Genomic DNA, 13,280 nt, shown 5'->3' with positions numbered 1-13,280 from the left:
TGGCAGCGCCCCTTGCAGAAGGCCCACAGTGGATGAACTGTGGCAGCGATATCACAGTGGATGAATGAGAATCACATATGTTCAAATATATTCTCATAATCAAACTACAGTGCTTCTTCAGTGGATGAATGAGCATGTTGGCGATCTTGTTCAAATATATTCTCATAATCGAAACTAGTGCTTCTTCTGGCGAGGAAGTGCCTGAAAGATGTTGGCTGTAAATAAATCTTGCGGGCCTCAGCATCAGAAAACAGTAACACTGAAAGATTCTGTAAATAAACAAAGCAATGTATAGAAAGTCAGAAACGTAACACATGTTTAATTAAAGTCAAAGAAATTATCTAGACCTTATTCACTGCACATGTTCACAATGTTGCACGGAGTGAAATTATCTGAGTGAAATATTACACACCCAACTGTGGCTTATTGCGTGGAAGAAAACAGTATATGCAGGAGCTGCAAAAAAGGAAGGAAAAGAAAGGGGCAAAATTTTTTTTAAAATAAGCAGTGAAATATTACACACCCACGCTTGCGTCCTGTGTTTTTTGAGCTGTACCCAAGTGGAAGAAAAACAGTGCAAACTTCGGCTTAAAATTTTGCGGCAAAAAAGGAAGGAAAAGAAAGGGGCAAACTCAATAATCACTTACTATCTGTAAGCAGCTGCTCTTTTTCACGATGGTGGTGCGACTATCATACTGTGTTTTTTGGCCACTAAATCTCAACTTAAAGATGAGAAATAAATTAAGCTAGGGTGATGCAAACTCGTCCTTAAATTGCAAACTCAATAATCACTTACGGTAATATGTAAGACAGTAGTAAAGGCGCCTTGATTCCATATCTTTTTCAAGCGACTATCATACTCAGGCATGCCACTAAATCTCAACTTAAAGATGTGAAATAAATTAACACTAGGGTAGACCGATGAGGCAACGGTAATATGTAAGCCAACAACATTAATAAACCCACTCCTAAAGGCAGCCATAATTGGGCTGATTCCATATCAGTATGTAAAAATAAAAAATATGCAAGCCCAACACAGCAGAAATAAAAAATCGCACCAGGCTGCAGTACATATGCTACGTGCTGCACATTTTTATAATGAATTACGTGCATGTGGCCTTCTGTGGCCAACAACATTAATAACCCACTCCATTATGTCGATACAAGTATGATAAGCCAGTATGTAAAAATAAAAAATATGAAATGGCGCGCACTACAACACACACCAGTGCAGTACATATGCTAGAGCGTTTTAACATTTGTATAATGAATTATCATGTGGCCTTCTGTGGCTTTAACATTATGTCGCACAAGTATGATAACGATTGGCGCGCACTACAACACACAAACAGCATCGACTAGACTCCAACTACAGCGTTTTCACGAGCGGGCCGCGTTTTCCTCTAATCTGTAAATACTTACAAACGTTTTTTGCGAGACTCCAACTACACTCACGAGCAGGGCGACAAACACAAAAACAAACTGTCCTTTACCTCTAATCTAGTGCGCTCAATCATTCACGTTTTTTTTGAGAGCTAGTGACAAACACAAAAACAAACTTGCAATAATATATGGCTCTTCGCGTGTGGTTACCGGAGACAAAGGACAAGGGAGGCGTTGCTGGTCTCGCCTTACCGGAGACAAAGGACAAGGGAGTTTTCCCGCCAAGTTTGAATACAAAAAAAAGATATCAAATAAATACTAAATAGGAGTAACTACCAGTTTGCCCACTCAACTCACCAAACAATCAAAAAAAGGGTGATATCAAATAAATACTAAATATCGAGGCGTTGCTGGTCTCGTTACCATGCCCAAATACCGGAGACAAAGGACAAGGGATCGGAGACCTTTCGAGGCGTTGCTGGTCGCAAGTTTGAATACAAAAAAAATACCGGAGACAAAGGACAAGGGATTCCCGACCTTCTAAATAGGAGTAACTACCATGTCCCAAGTTTGAATACAAAAAAAGGGTGATATCAACTCACCAAACATCTAAATAGGAGTAACTACCATGGGCCTTGTTGCTCGCCCACTCAACTCACAAACAATCGGAGCACATGGGCCTTGTTGCTCGTCTTGCCTTATCTTGGTGCCACTTTGTAGAGTCGAAATCAGTCGAAATCCAAGTCATTTATGGCTCAGAACGTCTCCATCTGGTGCACGCTGAACACAGTCTTCACGTTATCGTCGCGTCGCGGAAGCACACTAAATCGTGTAAAGGCTTATCGTGTAAGCATCGAGATCACACAAAGCGCGCGCTCGAGATCACACAAAGCGCGCGCTGGCGACAGACACAACGTTTTGGAGCTTGGCCGCACGTTTTGGCTTGGGCTTGCAGGCTGGGCTTGTCTTCGGCCGAGCGCGGTATGGCGCGCCAAACGCACGGTCGGTCGCGTTTGGCGCGATCCACAATTCTTTCTCCTGTACGGTCGGTCGCGTTTGCACTACTTAGATCCACAATTCTTTCTCCTGCTTTACAGCAAATATTTATAAACTTACATATTATCCAAAGTTCTTAAAGCATAAATATTATAAACTTTACATATTAGCACATCAAAGCTTATCTTAAAGCTTAACCAAGGAACGCACATGTAAAAAAAAATGCTGCAGCGTCGCCACGCCGCGCACGTCTCACTTTTTTTTTTGTTCTGCATCGCCACGCCGCGCACCGTCTCACTTTTTTTTTGTTCGATCTCACCTGGCTGGTTCTTTATTATTATTCTGTGGTGTCTGTGATCTCATGTCAATTCTTTATTATTATTCTGTGTGTCGAGTTCTTCTTTAGCGTTTTTCTATAGTTCTTCTTTCGTTTACCGCACGGCAGTGCCCGTTACGGAGACACCGTACCGCACGGCATGGTACGGAGACAGCCTTTTTATATAACCGCCTTTTAGTCGACACGCAGCCTTTTTATAACTCGTGAGTTTCGCGTGACGGTGTCTCACGGTGCACAGTCTCATGATTAAGCTCAATCGGGATATAAAAAAATGATCCCGTCTGCAGCTTGCGTATAATATAGCCAATCATGATCAAGAAATTTGATCGGGATCGGGTCCGACGCGCTCAATCAGTCATAAGATGTTATAAACAGCTACCAATAGGCGGTAGCTGTTTGAACAATAAAACTCCTGTTGGCCTTATACATCTTCTGTTAGTACATTAAGAAACCAATAGGAGATACTTATTTGACCAATACAACTCCTATTGGCCCATAAGTCCCGATAGGCAGCACCGATTTGACCAATACAACTCCTATTGGTCCAATAAGACACCAAAAGGCAGTCCCTATTTGACCAATACAACTTCTATTGGGGACCAATAGGTGGTGGCTGTTGGTGTCTATTGGTACCCATAGAGTCTTATACAACCAATACAGCTCCAATAGATGTCCTATAGAACCAATAGTGATTTCCTATTGGACCAATAGGAAATCCTATTGGCATTTTTGCTAGGGATGCTATGTCAATTCTTCGGCATGCAGTGCCATTTAATGTAACATTACTTTCATTGAGCCAAATACACCCAGTGCACAAACAAAAGCTGCACACTCCGCTAATAAAAGTACCCGTAATTGGAACGACGCTTCGCTTATAACTCTGAATGTGCTGCACTGAAAAGGGACGACAATGCTTCTTCCATAAAAAAGCTCTTTGCGTCTGAATCCAACAGGCCAGTGGCATTATAGACACAAAGGAACGTTAAAATGTGCATATGCCACAAAAATGGCGGATAGTCATGTACCATACACGCGCAATAATATGCTCTATTCCAATGATCGCGCTAGACTTGAAGGGATCCCGGAAAGTGGTTGACTAATAGCGTAAGAGTTTTGGTGATTGACGATAAATATTTACCGTTGTAGTTGTTGAACTGACGCTTATAAAACACCCAAAAATAAGTAATCGCGATATTATGACAAAAGAAAAAAAAAAAAAACCGGCCAATGGCGGCCGGTGCGGACCGGCAACCGGCCCGCCATCTGAAAAACCGGCCTGGCCGGTCTAAAACCAGACAGGTGGCACCCCTACAGTAATTCGAAGTTACGCGACCAAACACGCCCCATGAAACACAAAACCTCTATGAAACGTTTTATAGAGGTTTTAAACGCGTTAAAGACGTTTTATAGAGGTTTCGCGTTTCGTGGGACGGTCCGGAAGGATCACACTAACAGCGTCAAGAGCTCCCCTCACCTGCATCAGCCAGAAGAGCGGTAGCTGCAGGTTTTTCTAAACAAAGAAATAACACTCAATGATGATTCCTGCTGCATTTATTTCGGCATTTTACTCCTCAAAGGGGCACCAAAGTGCAGGAGAGCGACAAAATGTTGCCGCGATGAGTTGGGTATGTTGTGTCCGATCACAAGCCCGCTTTCTAACCAATCTGCAAGAAAAACAATGCATCAGGCTTCCGCAAACACAGAGTGTACCGTGCACACGCAAAAATTAGTCAATGCTGCGTGAAAAACAGCAGCGAGGAATCGAGTTTCCCACGAACATCAACAAGAGCCGCCACTGCAACTCCCAATCTCGGAGGCTTAGCTAATCTTGGTGGTGTTGGCTTAGCCCGCGATGTTCAACAATAGATGGCGACTGCTACGCTTCAACGGGTCTTCAAAATGGGAGGCCGTGCGGTGTAATAAGTCACAAAATGTTTATCAACATTTTTAGCTTTTAAACTAGAATGCAGCAACAATTGACATTAATTTATTAAGAAGTGTATGTTGAAACGGGAAGAAAAGCAATAAAGTGTATTGAGGAACTGAAACATTGAGCATTAAAACCCCAAACTTCAAAAAGTACTTGTGCGAAACCTTGGCCACGAAGCCAAGTCCGTATTCAGGCGGACGGAACGAGGGCACTGTCAGTTATCGCTCAGGTCTCTCCTCAAATCCACGTATTAATCTTTCGCCTTTTACTAAAGATTACCGTGGGGAGGGACACTCCAATGAGCCTATAGGCCAATTTTTGGGAGGCCTTACCCGTTTGGGTGAGGCCTAGCATTGAAGTCAAAAGAAAGGTTTTAATGTGAACATATTTGACAGAGATCTGTCTGGCTGGGTGAAAAATTCATACGACAAATAATAAACTCTCCAGCCACTTTGCTAAAGTTAAACTTTAAAAGCTATAAAACTGACCCGACGTTTCGGGTCCCTGGATACATTCGCAAGAAACGTCGCCGCAACCACAGACCAAACTTTAGCAAAGTGGCTGGAGAGTTTATTATTTGTCGTATGAATTTTTCACCCAGCCAGACAGATCTCTGTCAAATATGTTCACATTTAAATCGTTACGCGCTGACTACGGCCAAAAAGCAACCCTGCTAGCGAAACGGTACGTCAACTTAACCGGGATGTGCCAGGACCTGAACGTGCCAGGACCTGAACGACGTGCCAGGACCTGAACGTGATACCACGCAGCCTACGCCTCAAGCGCCTGGTCCACACGCCGGAAGGAAACAACGTCGTGGCACAAGCCGAACGCCGCCTCGTGAAAGCCCGAGTACACGAATGCCACAACATCATCAGGAAGAAGGAACTGGACTTATACTTCCTCCGCAGACAACTGGAATACCAGATGCCCGACGTATTCGGGTCCCTGGATACATTCGCAAGAAACGTCGCCGCAACCACAGACCAAATCAAACAAACAGCCCTAAAGAGTAAACTCGCAGCACTGAAGAACAGCAAGGAGCCCCGGAACGACAGCAAGACCACCAAAAAGCGTCGTCAATCTGTCATCAAGACAACTATCCGAGCATGAGGCAAGCGTTCTGTCTAAAGGACACAATTTCAATACAACTACTCCGCCACCTCTGCCACAGATCATCGCAGCTGTTGAAGATGGCATACAACACATAGACAGCGATTCAAGAGACAACGTAAGACTCAAAGCCATTGGAATCCTCTCGAAGCTACCAGCTCGACCGCGAGGGAACCTTACAAAACCTGAAAAAGAAGCACTTCAAGAACTCCGAAAAGACTCAACCATAACCATCCTACCAGCAGACAAAGGTAACTCGACAGTTATACTTGATCGGAAATCCTATGAGGACAAGATAAAAAACCTGCTGAACAACCCTGAATACGTGAAACTCACGAAAGACCCCACACCCAGGATTCAACGAGAGCTAAACAAGCTATTGGCTGACATTTCCAAAGACCACCCAGAATCAAGAACGCTGTACTTGCGCCTCATATGCAGAAACGGTTCCGCGCCGGGATTCTACGGCCTTCCAAAGATACACAAACCGGGGATACCGCTACGTCCGATAGTTGACTTTAGAACATCCCCACTTCGCATGCTGTCCGAACATCTACACAGGACCCTGTCACCACTAGTGGGGAAGACAGCCAGGCATGTAAAGAACGCCACCCATTTTGTTCAGCGCATGTCGGAGGTGACAATCGGCAGTGACGAAAGCCTCGTGTCTTTCCGATGTAGTTTCGCTGTTCACGAGCGTGCCCGTACCCCTCGGGTCGCAGCTGCCCGAGCCGCCCTGGAGAAGGATGAGAACCTCAGCGAAAGGACGAACTCAGCACGGACGAAACTGTGGCCGTCTGATGGGGTTCTGCCTCAACCGCACATATTTTCTGTCGGAGGTGAATTCTACCAACAACAGGGAACCGCCATGGGAGCCGCCATTTCAGCCACAGCGGCAAACCTGACGATGGAACACATCGAAACACGAGCTTTGGACACGTTCGCCGAACCACCAGAAATATTTTTGAGGTCTGTGGATGACGGCTTTGCGTGATCAAGGAGTCTAACATCGACGGTTTCCTGGCACACCTAAATTCGATGGAACCGGCGATTCAATCACCGTGGAACATGAGAAGAACAACGTTCTTCCTTTTTCTGGATGTGCTAGTTGAAACGGCAAAAAAACGGGGCTGAAAGGACGTTTGAGCTTCTCGGTGTACCGAAAACCTACACACACCGGACGATACCTGCAGTTCAGCTCTAACCACACGACCGCCCACAAAACATAGTGGTCAACACACTCCTGAATCGCGCAGAGGCCGTCTGCAGCTCCAAGGAAATACGGAGAAAGAAGAAAAAGCGATCACCGCCGACCCTCCTGGACAATGGATACACGAAGAGCTTTATTCGCCGAGTGCGCCAGCGACGCCGGGAAAGCGTCCCCATCCGCATTCTTCGCAATGGGTGACACTAACAATGAGCTTCCCCAAACGTTCCTACCGCATCTCGGTCCCATACGTTCCGGGAATCAGCGAGCAACTGTCCAGCTGCTGGGAAGAGAAGGCATCCAGGTAGCGCACAAGCCCGTGTCAACATCGGGCGTCTCCTGCCACGGCCAAAAGACCGATGCCAAAGAAAAGATGCCCCGGTTTGTCTACGCGGTTCCATGCAGCGGACTGTAACGCCACTTACATCGGTTGAGACAAAAACTTCCCCGAAAGGATACGGCAACATCGAAACGACGTGGCGTAGCTTCAACGCCGCGCGAAACGCCCTCGCTGAACACAGCGAAAAGATGGACCACCGCATCAATTTGACGACGACCCGGGTCATCGACACGGAAGGCAACCCACAAAAAGGCAGTTGTGGAATCCCTGGCATATACAAACAACACCGGAAATGTCAACCGCTCAACGGAACCCTTGGCCGAATGTATACGTGCACGGTCTATGGAACCAGTGGAAGAAACACGCGGCCAGAAGAAGAACGGCGGGAAAGAAGGGACGAGGGAGGGGGACACCACCAAAGAAACTCGCTAGCTCGGAGCCGGCCGAACAGTCACCCCTGAGGACGGGACCGAATCGGTCCCGAAACGTCGGGTCAGTTTTATAGCTTTTAAAGTTTAACTTTAGCAAAGTGGCTGGAGAGTTTATTATTTGTCGTATGAAGGTTTTAATCTGTGTGAGTTTGCAGTTTACGCTCACCTTCGGTTAGACACTATTTGCTCTCCGAAGTCAGTAACTGCGTATTTGAATTCACCTAGTGCACCACATTTCTAATACACGTCTTTGCTAGGCCAGGTCCCCCCCCCCCCCTTTCAGCTTTCCGCACTTCGGATCGGGCCGGCCCTCCTGACTTTTGGAGATTCTTGCGATGGCTCCGCGTTCAACCTTAGTGCCTAGCGCGCGAAGTTTAAATATGTAGTGCGATATTTTGGGCATTTATTGAGTATTAAATCGCCGCCATAACAGAATGAGGAAGTCAAGTTATGTGAAAAAAAAAATTAAATTCTACGGAGCATTTGCATGTATTACAAATGAGGCTGGTTCAGCGTCGTCTGGGCTTGCACGTGTTCTATCGCAGATCAGTGTCCCGAATCGTCTGCATTCTTACTGCTTTGATTGCAGACGGCATTAAATAAACACACACACACTTCTCCGTTCAATCCATGTATATGTACTACGCCTGTCAGGTTATCACAGTAATTCAAGTTACGCGACCAAACACGCCCAATGAAACACAAAACCTCTATGAAACGTTTTTAGAGGTCTCGTGTTTCGTGGAACGGTCCGGAAGGATCACACTAACAGCGTCAAGAGCTCCTCTCACCTGCATCAGCCAGAAGAGCGGTAGCGGCAGGTTTTTCTAAACAAAGAATTAACACTCAATGACGATTCCTGCTGCATTTATTGAGGCATTTTACTCCTCAAAGGGGCACCAAAGTGCACGAAGGCGACAAAATGTTGCTTCGATGAGTTGGGTATGTTGTGTCCGATCACAAGCCCGCATTTCTAACCAATCTGCAAGAAAAACAACGCATCAGGCTTCCGCAAACACAGAGTGTACCGTGCACACGCAAAAATTAGTGAATGCTGCGTGAAAAACAGCAGCGAACAATCGAGTTTCCCACAAACATCCACAAGAGCCGCAACTGCCACTCCCAATCTCGGAGGCTTAGCTAAGCTTGGTGGCGTTGGCCCAGCCCGCGATGTTCAACAATAGATGGCGACTGCTACGCTTCAACTGGTCTTCAAAATGGGAGGCCGTGCGGTGTAATAAGTCACAAAATCTTTATCAACATTTTCAGCTTTTAAACTAGAATGCCGCAACGATTGACATTAATTTATTAAGAAGTGTATGTTGAAACGGGAAGAAAAGCAATAAAATGTATTGAGGAACTGAAACATTGAGCATTAAAACCCCAAACTTCAAAAAGTTTTTGTGCGAAACCTTGGCCACGAAGCCAAGTCCGTATTCATGCGGACTGAACAAGGGCCACTGAAAGTCGTCGCTCAGGTCTCTCCTCAAATCCACGTAATAATCTTTCGCCTTTTACTAAAGATTATCGTGGGGAGGGACACTCCAATGAGCCTATAGGCCAATTTTTGGGAGGCCTTACCCGTTTGGGTGAGGCCTAATACTGAAATCGAAAGTGAGATTGTTTAGACCTGCTGGGTTTCTATCCTCGGCGCTTCTTCGCGAGTACTTCGGCGTTCGCCTAAGGAAGAAAGCGTGGTTGGCGTGGTCTAGTGGAGATCAGTGGGCGAGCCCACTTCGTTCACTGCGTGATGTCTCTTTAGCGCTGTTTTCTCGTGTCCTTTCTTCTCCCTTCTTTTCGCACGCTGTGTTTCACTCGTTATCGTTCACATGTTGCCGACGCCGGATTTATCGACACCAGGCCCGTACGTAGCCAGGAATGTTTTTCGGGGTGGGGTGGGGGCACTTGCTTAAAGTCTTTGACTATTTGAGAAAAACGCCTATTTTCATTATTTTCTTTTATTTTCGGTAAAACACCATTTATCATAAAAAAATTATGATACATGGTTACGGGGCTGATCGACACACTGGCCACTGCTTGGTTATGATGCGGGTTATGTAGGCCGTCATGATTCGAGCATTTGAGGGTTGCGGTCTTGAGAGACCGCTTTGGATTGGGCCCCTTGTCTGTTGTACTCGCTGTGTTTTGTACTCGCGCAGTGGTTACGGTACTCAGCTGCTGACTCAAAAGACGCGGGTTCGATTCCCAGCCGCGGCCGTCGCCCTTCGATAGGGGCGAAGTGCTGAAGGCCAGTGTACTTACTGTGCGATGTGAGCGCGCATTAAAGAACCTCAGGTAGTTTTAAATTATCCGGTTCTCTTCACTACGGCGTCTCTCATAGCCTGAGTTAGCCAGAGAGAGTACACTAGCTCTGCCAGACACGGTACCTAAGTTGTTTGGGACGTCAAACCGATCAGTCCATAAACAAAAACTGGAGAGCAGTTACTGCACCTTCATGAAATGCATAGTTTCCTAGCGAGCAACTCAATTGCCCCGGGGTGCCCTGGTTCGCCGTTTCGCACAATCCTTGTAGCAACGGGGAGTCCCGGTGTTGTTTGTCGAATTGGCACAAAATTTTGCCATTCACACGGGTCGCAGGCGCTGCGATGAATGGGAGAAACGGCGCACCAGGGTAACACCAGGGGCCCCTTTGCGATTTTATGAAATGATTGTTTCGATCTTGGTTTCGACCCCCCCCCCGGGTTTCGATTCTGAAGCAAAATGCAATATGTTTATTACAGTTACCACAGTTGCTAGGTGTGCAGAGGCTACAAAAGAATAAATCATTGTACTGTTATGTATACGCAGCTGCATTTTTTTCGGGCAAGTTCTTGCTTCTCGTCATTATTAGCAACTGTTATTCCGCCGCTGCGCCGACAGACGGCGCGTTTAGTTTTTATCAGTCACATGTGCGAGCATGTGCGCGAGTCACATTGGCGGCTGTTTCGGCATCAGTTTTCAGCGCTGTCAACGTCTTTTGTTTTGTCCCTTTCGTAGCCCTTTTGTCGAACACCCACGAATATGCCTCACCGTGTAGTCCAAGCAGCACTTTGCTTGGTTTCAGGTACCGTGGTTTCAGACGCTTCACTTATTGCTGACTTGACCACTTTGACTGCTTTGGACATTCTAGTGCGCACTGTTCCAGCATCTCGCGGGCCAATTTCCCGGCAAGGTTCTGCCTGGCCATGCGTAAGTATCGCTACTAGGCGCTGTCAGTGGTTGGCCCGTGTGAGTTTTCCTCGTTCGTTGTCAGGCTGAATATGTGACAGACGAGCATTTAGGTAAAGAAGTGTGTGGGGCCATACCACGCTGGGGACCCTGCTACTCCGCCGCGTCACCGCCATGTTTTTGTTTCAGTCGTGCGGCTTTCGCGCTGTTGCAGTGGTGTGCGCTCGCTTTCCAACTCTTTATGGCTTTTAATTCCAGCAACTTGTAGTGCGGCTTTGGCATATATCGCGACAGCAATGCTGTCATGCTCCGGGGTCAGTTATGAGCAAGCCGGGCAAGTTTCGCTTCAAAGCCCCTCTACGTAGCTCGTGCAGCTGTTGTGAAGCTGTTGAAAGTTGGTAGGCCGCATGCTCTTCAGTGCTTGAACAATAGGCAGTTTTAGAATAGCGTACGCAAAGCTTCGCGTTGGCTTTTCGCGCAACTGCGCATGCGTCGTACGCTAACCGCTTGCGGGCTCCCGTTAAGTGACGGAAATAGCGGGCCGCTAACGCTAACTTAGCGTACGCTATTCTAAAACTGCCTAATAACGTCACCGGTAACCGTTGCAACCATAGGAAAGGAGATTTTTAAGAGTAGGTACGCAAAGCTTTGGCGTTAGCGTTTGCCGCCACTGTGCGCGAGTCGTATGCTATCCTCTCTAATACTCACGTTAAGTTTCGGATAGAGCGTATCCTGCCCACGAATGCTGTCGCTGCGTACGCTGTTCCAAAACTACCTAGTTAGGAGTTTCGAATAGAGGCTCCAAAGCCCTGTGCGTGTGCTGGCTTTGGGTCTAGCAGGAGCAAGAGTTTTCGATAGGTCTGCGGCGCTTTGGACACTCCCCCGGGGTCTAGGTCGCTCTAGTTTTGGCCAAGAGCCGTCGTTTGAGTCGAAGAGACTTGACATAACGAGTTTGCGGAAATTTCGTCGAGCCAGTGGCGTCAAAATACGTTAAATGCTCATTGAAGTCTTTTACGTCACGAATTACAAAGTACGGCGCGAAATTAAAAATGAAACTTTGAACTTGGTTTTCTCCTCTAATAATAAACCTATGGTGGTGAAATAAACTACACAAGAGTTCTCCGAGCACACTTTATCAATCTAAACACATTCATTGTTTCTCTTTAGTGTCCCTTTAACGGGAGTATTCAAAAGGATAGCACACGACTCATGCGCAGTGGCAACAAACGCTAACGCAAAGCTTGGTGCATTCTGCTAAAAACATGCCTATTACTTGTAATGTTGGGAGTTTTCGAATAGGGGCCCCAAGACATAGCATTGAGGCCACTGTGCATGCGCCGAGACCCAAACAGTGTGGGGTTTTGCATTAGGGGATGCTATTTCGCAATTTAGCGGGAGCCCCAAAAGCCTGCCCAAGCTTTGCATCAAACAACATGACGGCCCCCACTCAACGACGGGCTCTGGCCAAGACTAGAGCGACCTAGACCCCTGGGGAGTGTCCAAAGCGCCGCAGACCCTATTAGAAATGCTTAGCTCCTGCTTGACCCAAAGCGAGCACACGCAAAGGGCTTTGGGGCCCTATGGGAAACTCCCTGTTGTCATAATAGGGTTTCTGATTAGGGGTCCCGAAAGTTAGGGGCCCCAAAGCGCTTTGCATGTGCTGGCTTTGGGTCAAGCAGGAGCTAAGAGTTTTCGAATAGGGTCTGCGGTGCTTTGGACACTCCCCCTATTCTATAGGTCACTCCAGTCTTGGCCAAGAGCCGTTGCTTCAGTGGGTGCCGTCATGTTGTTTGATGCAAAGCTTTTGGGGAAGCATCGGGGCTCCCGCTAAATTCAAGAAATAGCGTCCCACGCAAACCCTAATGCTGTTTGGGTCTCGCACATGCGCAGTGGCCTTTACGCTATTTCGGAGCCCCTATTCAAAAACTCCCTAATGTTGATGCCCATATGCTATGCATCACGGTAGGCAATAGCAACAGCGAAAGGTGCCTACATTGTGAAGTAGCTGTATTGCTGGAGTAGTAGTGGTTGAGGACAGAGATAATAATAATTGTTGGGTTTTACGTCCTAAAACTACAATATGATGAGACGCTAAGGACGAAAAGATGATTATTTCTGCAAACACAGAGAGTATGGCTCAGCATCGTTGGGGCCGGGTAGTGAAAGAGAGCAGGAAAGCAGGTGCCACGTTTCGAGAAATGAGTGCCACAACACCGAGCGCCAGGCCAGGGTACTCTCTCCACTAGGAAAACTGGTGGGTACACGTTGGCACTGCGAGTCGAACTCAGTACCTCCCACATTGTAGGCGGAAGCTGTAAATACTGCCAGCGCTGCGGTTCTAGCCATAAAGCATACGTGCGGTCCGTGGCCATCTC

General features: G+C 47.0%; 2 non-coding genes across 2 annotated transcripts; both read left to right on the top strand.

The window, feature by feature from the left end:
* The first annotated feature begins 4,867 nt into the window (after window positions 1–4,867).
* LOC119375724 (U5 spliceosomal RNA) lies at window positions 4,868–4,992 on the top strand. Its single transcript, XR_005180456.1, has one exon. It is a non-coding gene; the product is annotated as a U5 spliceosomal RNA (small nuclear RNA).
* Window positions 4,993–9,207: 4,215 nt separating this feature from the next.
* On the top strand, window positions 9,208–9,332 carry LOC119375668 (U5 spliceosomal RNA). Its single transcript, XR_005180417.1, has one exon. It is a non-coding gene; the product is annotated as a U5 spliceosomal RNA (small nuclear RNA).
* The last annotated feature ends 3,948 nt before the right edge of the window (window positions 9,333–13,280 follow it).

Source organism: Rhipicephalus sanguineus, chromosome 11, assembly GCF_013339695.2.
Source record: "Rhipicephalus sanguineus isolate Rsan-2018 chromosome 11, BIME_Rsan_1.4, whole genome shotgun sequence".
Lineage (NCBI taxonomy): Eukaryota > Metazoa > Arthropoda > Arachnida > Ixodida > Ixodidae > Rhipicephalus > Rhipicephalus sanguineus.
The sequence above is the reverse complement of the archived record's forward strand: the minus strand, read 5'-3'. Positions and strand labels throughout refer to the sequence as shown.